Here is an 8966-nt window from a genome sequence, read left to right as displayed (position 1 = left end):
CAACTGTGAGATGCTGTTATGTCAATATGGACCAAAGTCTATAGGGAATGTTTCCAGCACTCTGTTAGTTCTGTGTCATAAAGAATTAAGGCGGTTCTGAAGGCCAAATGAGATCCGATCTGGTAATAGCAAGGTGTACCTAATAAGGTGGACGATGAGTGTCCAGCGTGAGTCAACATCTCTGGGAGTGCTACGGTTAGAAGAGTGCTCATAATGCCATCATGAATTATATTCACATTAGTTCTGCCATGGTTAGATTAAATATTATTTTTAGATGAAAGCTTTTAGAAGTGCTATTTTTTCAGGGTTTTATTTTTTTAAATATTTTACTGTGTTTGGTTTGAAATTGTACAGTGAACATTATATACTGCTTTAGTCTTAACTAGCTCTCCATTGGCTGTAGACATGATAGACGTGATCCTGGGGGATTATTACTGGTTTAGCACCCTAAATCCTGCCATAAATATCTTTACGAAGGCTTATTTAGCTTCACTGTCTCTGCAGAAGCTCATGCTTGGAACTATGTTTTTGCCTTTTAAATGTCACATAATGCTGTGTGTGGGCCCAGCCTGCTGGTCATCACCTATTTGAGCTGCTAAAGCTGTGACTGCACACTGTCCCTTTATCCAAACTGATCCAGTTTTGGAGCCTCATTACCTTTACCTGTCTGTCTGCCTGTGAGACCATCAGACTGTCTGACAGGGTCTCCTCCACCGCCGACTACTAGTCAGGATTAATGAGAGCCAAGCAGGCACCCGTCTTTTCCCACCGCTTCTCCTCTTGCCCAGCCAAAGCTGCAGCCAAGGCCGACCGTAGGCCTCATTATTAAAAGCAATGGCCACGACTAAGGCCCTGTCTGTACAAACACACAGCGACGGAGCTGGGAGGGAAAAGGAAACCGGCTCGCGGGGGGATGAGGTTTCAATAAACGTCAGCCAGCGTCGGCTCTGTTTGGACCGCAAATTATTGCTGGCTGATGCTCTATTATTTTACAACCAAAGATCGCTGTCGAGAGAAAGGTAGAAGGGGAGAAAAGAGAAAGAGAGGGTTAGGAGAGAGGAGGAGGGTAGGAGGGAGAAAAAGAAACTCTGGAAGGCAGCCTAAGGGGGAAAAAGGGTTAGTGAATACTATAATAATCTTTAAAAATATTACTGGAGTGGCCACAGCTAAACCTAAGAATAGGCTGGAGAAAGCAAAGTGCCGGCGGATGATTCCAGTGTAGATAGAAGTAGGGAGAAGAGAGAGGCAAGCAAAGAGAGGGGGAAAGAGAAAAAAAAGCAAGTAAGGGAGGAGGAGAGGAGAAAACGGGAAAGCCATGTGAGAGGGTTGTAAAATCAACACCTTCGGTAAACATAATTTACTGCCACCTCATTACTTTAGCAGGGAAAAACACACTTCGTATACTGAAATTTCCCAAATGCATTAATATATTAAGACCATGTTGCATATTAAATGTATACACATGCTTTCTAGACATTTTCTTCAGATTCTTTTATGAAAGACATTTAGAAGAAAACAAGCACAGCTGGACAATATTTGCTTTTTTTGCTTGGTGGAATGGGAGAGTCACAATTCACACAGATTCGTCCGCAGTTTTTTGCTCATAGTTTTTTGGTCCTTTTCCTTTCTGGTCATTAGCAAATGAATCATACCACACTACACTATGCAACCAATTCTTGTCACTTGTGAAGTCCAAAACAATCCAAAAATGTATTATAAAACATAACATTTTCACAAGACTGTCCAGTTCCATATTTGTAGTGATGGAGAACACTGTGGGTCAATTCCTAATGGGACGGTCCAAAAACTTTGGTCCTGACTAAAATACTGTGAAAAGCATGCTATGAAATTTGTATAGGAACTCACTCATATCCAAATTATTATTGAATTTCTTTGAATTTGGTGACTTCTTGGAAGTTAATAATAACCATTAAGTCAACAAATAATTGAAATTAACTAACTTTAAGTCATCTAGTCAGATTAGCTTGTTAGCATGCTAAATGTTAAGGTAGTGAATGATATACATGGCTAATATTATCAAGGGTACTGTGCTTGTGAACATGCTAGCATGCGTATGTGTCAATTTAGCTTAAATGGAAGTGCATGAATGCATTCAGGGAACTAGGTACTGGATTAAATAAAGTCAACTAAGTTGTGCATATGCCAACAAAGATTCCCATGCTTCCTTCTAAGAGAAGCATGGGATCCATTTGTAGTTTTTTTTTTTTGGACCCAAAAGAAATCATGACAGGTTATGCTTTAGCAATTGATTTCCAGCAACCACTCACAACTGGTCAGGGAACACTTAGCAGAATTCCTTAGCAGTCGGGGGCTGTTGCCAACTAGTCTCTAGGCCAGGGGTATCCAGGTTGTCCTGCAGGTTTTAGATGTGTCCTTGATCCAACACAGCTGATTTAAATGGCTAAATTACCTCCTCAACATGTCCTAAAGTTCTCCAGAGGCCTGGTAACAAACTAATCATGTGATTCAGGTGTGTTGACCCAGGGTGAGTTCTAAACCCTGCAGGACCGGCCCTCGAGGCCTGGAGTTACCCACCCCTGCTCCAGGCCTGTATGACTGGGGTCTAAGGCACCAAGGTAAACTAGAACTAGCTCCATACTAGCACTGACACCATATCAGTGAAAAAGGTGTAAGAAAAGCAACACAGCAACAACTTACTCTTAAGCCTTGATCATACTTTGCAGATTTGGGAACACATTCAAATGCGGTACAAGTCATTATAATAATACCAAGTCACTACAGATGAGTTTGCACGGTTACAAAACCAGCAGTCACATAGATGTGTGCAGAGACCCACATATTCACTGACTGATGATGGATCCAGGCAGACCCAACCCTCCAACACTAGCCTTAGCAGACACACAGATATAGAAAGGGTTTGTTTCTCAAGTGACTTTGCTAAATGTTAAAGATTAGATTTAAAAATCATGCACAGATGCAAGGTTTAAGAAACCAAATCTATTAGCAAATATTAACAGTTACACTCGCTCTCCAGCTAACAGATTCAAACGCTCTAACATTTAGGCAGCTTTGATCATAACCTTACATTCCTGTTGACACATAGTTGCAACAGATTAGTGGCACTCTTTCAAGCCGCTGTGGTTGATATTACTCAAGAGCTGCTGACATTTTACAGGCATCTCTGCTTTTTAACATATTTCAGTCTGGATGCTCACAAACTGATCTGGCCACATGTTACAGGAGTGTGCGTTTAAGACCTAACAAACAATTGTCACCTGAATAGTGTGCTGCTGGTGTGTGGCTGTAAAGACTTTAATGCGTTTGTGTGTCGCCACTTTCATAACGATACGTTACCCCAAAAACAGTTTTAAAGTAATCTGGCCAATGGGGGGGAACAGTTTTTTTACCGCTATAAAATTATCTTGGATTTTACTGTTTGCCTAACACTCTTGTACCCCTTTAATATTCAAGCACGCTCCTCTACTCTGGGCTGCACAGAGAGACAGAAAAAAAAAGGTGTAACTTGTAATGGGCTCGGCCTTGCTGGCAGTTCCTGTAGCTGAATTAAAATGCAACATTATATGGCTTGGCCAAGGTTAGTCCGTGTTAGCAGAGGCGCTGTTACAGGCACTTTTCGAGCCTCTCAATTGAGGTAATAAATTGAGTCTGATGGCTAATTTTAGGTGAAACCCAATACCTTGAGCTAAACTATGAGCCAGAGGGGACCATTTAATCACAATATGTCTGGCACTGCCGCCAATACAGACACAACCTGGAAAAAAAAAGATTTTAGAATAAATATGTAGTTTATAGAAATTAGTTTTAAGGGACAATATACCTTCTGTCAGTCAAATTAAAAAGGTAAAAATTTAAACTGTGGGAGGTAAAAATCGGATTTAAAATCCTGCATGTCAACTTGGCTGGTAAAATAGTGAAAGCAGCAGTTAAACAAGCAGTTAATTCCAGCGATTTTGGCTCGTTCACAGCATTTCTGTCTATGAGGATTATTATCCTCTCTATTTATTAAATGTAAACATTCCTTTTCCAGGAATTCGAAGCCTAATCCTTTGTTAATACAGTCAGGACTCTGGGAGAGGTGGCATTTGATTAGTTTTCACTTCGTCAGATAATTTAACAAGATATCTGTAAAGAATCGAAAATGTGCAAATGCGTGGTTTCGCTACACCAGCTAAACCGCTCCATGCTAGCATCTCTCAACTGGCAGGGGACAGGAAACCCTCCACAGCAGCGTCCGGTTCGTAGCCTTTGCAGCATGCCAGGAGCCACATCTAGGGAGCCGCAATCAGTGACACTCGCAATAAACGAGCTGATATTTAATCATTAGGCGAGGAATGCACAGCGGACGTCTCTAATCTGCTCCTGCAGCTGCCGAAAAGTTGCGCGGCACGCAGAGTGGAAGCCCTGAACTCTCCGTGTCAGTTTCAGCTGTGTGTCTTCGGGGTTTCAGCGGCAGACCTGAGAGGGGTTACATTGCATAGCATGAGGCCTCAGCATGCCATTGCAATTAATGTATTGTCTTACTTAACAGGATGGAAATGTTGGAATGATTAGTGAAGTGGCGGCGGTGTGCGCTCTGGGGTCGGTGGGAGGATTAGTTACCGAAGTGCTGAAGTGTTCACTTATACCTACTGCTGAGCTGGGCCGAAACAGACAATTGTGTTCTTTTAGTATATATGTCGTATTAATACTGGCATGTTTTTAATATTTTGGATTAAAAATGTTTGTTGTCAGTTTAAATTCCATCACGAGATAAGCGTATGCTTCAGTTTCTACGATTTCAGTGGAAAGGACGAGTTTATTTTGGTCACACTTTCAAATCAAGTAAAGGCTTTAATCATTTCACCCTATTATTGAGCACTGGGCCCATTCAACAATCAGTCATACAAACATTTAGTCTCATGTCATGACAATTCACTGATTTATCAGTTGAATTTTCTCATAAGAATTTTCCATTTCGTGGAAGTAGAATTACCAGGTGTCCCTCTTTATGCAGCATTTTGATTCCTTGTCCCACATCTTGAGGCAACGTACCGCATTTTGATTGGCTCTGCAGGACATGCACTTTTAAAGTATAGCTTTCATCCAGTACACATAAAGGGTCTAATGCTATACTCAAATTCAAATTCAAATTCAAATTTTATTTGTCACGTACACAGTCATACACAGTACGATATGTAGTGAAATGCTTGGACAACTGCTCGTGACCTAAAGAAAACAAAAAAGGAAAAGGCTATGAATAAGATAGGAAATAAATATGAAAAATTAAAAAGGGTAAATTTAACTAGGAAGGAATAAAATATAAATTAAGGTTAAAAATGAAATAACTGTACAACACAAATTAGAATGAAGGGTAAATTTAACTGGGAGAATAAGATAAAATATATAAATTAAAGTTGAAAATAAAATAACTGTACAACAAAATACACAATATAGAACTATATAAGAATGTATGAAGAAATATAAATAAATATATACACAATAACAGCAGCATATACACAATAACAGCAGCGTGATTTAAGTAATGAAGTGAAACAATGTCCAGAATGTCCAGTGTGTGTAAGAACTGTATGTGTGGGTCAGTACTGTGTGGTGGTGTGATTGAGAGACTGTATCGCCTGCGGGAAGAAGCTCCTCCTCAGTCTCTCTGTGTTGGTCTTCAGGGAGCGGAATCGCTTTCCTGACCTCAACAGAGAGAACAGTCTGCTGTTGGGATGGCTGAGGTCCTTCACGATCTTCCTGGCCTTGGTCCAGCACCGCCTGCTGTAGATTGAGTGCAGGTCAGGGAGCTCGGAGCGGATGGTGCGCTCAGCTGACCGCACAACCCTCTGTAGAGCTCGTCTGTCCTGCATGGTGCTGTTCCCGAACCAGGTTAAGATGTTTCCCGTCAGGATGCTCTCTATGGTGCACGAGTAAAAGTTCCTGAGCACCTTGGAGGGCAGTTGGAAGTCTCTCAAGCGTCTGAGGTGGTAGAGACGCTGACGGGCCTTTTTCACCACGGTGTTGATGTGACAGGACCATGACAGGTCCTGCGTGATGTGAACTCCGAGGTATTTGAAGCTGTCCACTCTCTCCACTGGGCACTCGTTGATGACGGGGGTCTGGTAGTTCCTCTCCTGCTTAGTGCTGAAGTCCACTATCAGCTCCTTTGTCTTACTGATGTTTAGAAGGAGGTTGTTCCTCTGGCACCAGTTCTCCAGATTCCTAATCTCCTTCAGGTAGGCCGTCTCGTTGTTATCAGAGATCAGGCCCACCACGACGGTGTCGTCAGCAAACTTGATGATGGTGGTGGAGCTGGTAGTGGCCACACAGTCATATGTGTACAAAGAGTACAGCAGGGGGCTCAGAACACACCCCTGGGGGGCTCCAGTGCTGAGAGTGGTGGAGGCTGAGACATGTCCGCCCATCCTTACTGCCTGTGGTCTGCCAGTTAGGAAGTTGGAGATCCACAGACACATAGATGAGCTGAGTCCCAGATGCTCCAGCTTGGTGGTGAGTGTGGAGGGAATTATGGTGTTAAATGCAGAGCTGTAGTCTATGAAGAGCATTATAACATAATTCCCCCTTCTAGTGTCCAAGTGAGTGAGTGATGTGTGGAGGAGATGAGAGATGGCATCGTCTGTGGAACGATTTGGACGGTAAGCAAACTGTAGTGGGTCCAGTGTGTCTGGTAGTGAAGAAATGATGAAGTCTCTGACCAGGCGTTCAAAGCACTTCATCACTACTGAGGTGAGGGCTACAGGGCGATAGTCATTGAGAGAAGCAGGGTGGGGTTTCTTCGGGACAGGAACAATGATGGACTCTTTGAAGCATGTGGGGATCACCGACTGAGATAGAGAGATGTTGAATATCTCAGTGAACACAGGAGCTAGCTGGTATGCGCAGTCTCTTAGGATACGACCTGGGATGCCGTCTGGTCCTGCTGCTTTCCTGGTGTTCACTCTCTTGAAGGCTCTCCTTACTTCATGCTCGGAGATGACGAGCACGTTTCCGGTGCTGGCAGTATCTTCCTTTCTGCAGCCGTTAGCGCCGCTAACACTAGCATTGTTGGAGTCCTTAGCTGCAGCCTCGAAGCGAGCATAGAAAGTGTTCAGCTCGTCTGCCAGAGTCACGGCCGCGTTCGTCATACCGGTTGTTGGTGCTTTATAGTCCGTTATTGTCCTTAGTCCCCGCCACAGGCTCCTAGAGTCACTCTGTTGGAGTTGTGACTCTAGTTTCCTCCCGTAGCGCTGCTTCGCCTCTTTCACCGCCCTCCGCACGTTATATGACGCGGCTTTGTACGGGTCCATGTCCCCCGTCATGAGTCCCGTGTTGTAGGCAGCGGTGCGGGATCTCAGAGCGTCGCGGATGGTTTTATCCACCCACGGCTTCTGGTTGGGAAACGTTGTGATAGTCTTTGTCTCCACGGTATCATCTGCTAGTTTCCCGATGAATCCCACAACCGCTTCCGTAAACACGTTGACATCATCATCGGAGCTGTTTCTGAACATGCCCCAGTCTGCGTCATCGAGTGCGTCCTGTAACGCGGCCACCGATTGATCCGTCCAGCGCGCGACCTTCCTCTGAACCGGAACTTCCTGTTTCAGCCTTTGTTTGTATTTTGGGATGAGGAAGATGGCGGCGTGATCAGATTTGCCAAAAGGAGGGCGGGATTGTGCCTTGTAGCCGTCCTTGACCGTAGTGTAGCAGTGGTCCAGTGTCCTTTCACCTCTGGTGGGGCAGGAGATGTGTTGATAAAAGTTCGGCGCTGCGCGTTTGAGGTTGGCGCTATTAAAGTCCCCCGTCACAATAAGCGCAGCGTCCCGGTGTTGTGTCTGGTGCTGTGTGAGTGCCTCATGCAGCTCGCATAAGGCGGTGACCGTGTCCGCTTGTGGTGGAATATAAACGGCACTTATAATGACCGATGTAAATTCCCGAGGTAGATAAAAAGGACGACACATGATGGACAGTAGTTCCAGATTTGGTGTGCAGGAGCATGTGAGAGGAACAACGTTCGCACTGTTGCACCAGTTGTTGTTCACCATTAAACACACGCCGCCTCCCCTTGACTTCCCCGAGTCCCGTGTCCTGTCCATGCGGTGAACCGAGAAGAACTCGGCCGGCTGGATGGCGTGGTCCGGCACCGCTGGGTTCAGCCATGTCTCGGTGAAGCAGAGGAGATTGCAGTCCCGAATGTCTCTCTGGAACTTTACCCTGGCCCTGAGGTCGTCAAGCTTGTTCTCCAGTGACTGGACGTTGGCGAGCAGGATGCTAGGCAGAGGTGTGCGGTGTGCACGAGCTCTCAGCCTGTTCCTGACGCCGGCTCGCTTCCCTCTAGGCCGCCGCCGCTTCCCTTTGTTCTCCCTCAAGATCTCACTCGGCCAGCTCGGATCTGGAGTTAAAAACTTCGAATTGTGAGTACATTGTAAACCAATAGAAACAAGAGTGTCACTGTCATACCTAATGTACCCAATGGTGGTGATTTTGCCGATTTAGAAACGCTGAAAACTAACTTAAAAAACAAAGACGGCCGACCTCACCGGCGCCATCTTTGTATCTTGTATCATCAGGGCAAGTTACAAGTCAACAAAATATCAAAAACTTGAACATTTTGCTGAATATAATAAAAACTACTAAGTGTTAGTATGAAACTAAACTAAAAATTTAAACTGGAACTAATACTAAAGCTAATACCAGAACTAAATAAAATAGAATTACAGAGGATGGAAGCCTTAGTTTTGGTATTTGTTAATTTTGTAAAAATTTAATGAAGCTCTTACAGATGTGTATATTGAGGCCTTAGATGTCAGCAAGACCGCGAGTCAACTGCTTTCAAGAAGTTGTGTTCATATTGTAGTTCTCCTAAATCTTGCCTCTGGCATTAATACAAAATTAATTTAAAAAAACCCACCAAAACTGCCAGTGTAACAAATAAAAACTAAACTAGAACTAAACATTTTCCAAAGTTCAAACTTAAATGAGCAAAG

Source organism: Rhamphochromis sp. 'chilingali', assembly GCF_963969265.1.
Source record: "Rhamphochromis sp. 'chilingali' genome assembly, chromosome: 22".
Classification (NCBI taxonomy): domain Eukaryota; kingdom Metazoa; phylum Chordata; class Actinopteri; order Cichliformes; family Cichlidae; genus Rhamphochromis; species Rhamphochromis sp. 'chilingali'.
This window is presented reverse-complemented; position numbering follows the sequence as displayed.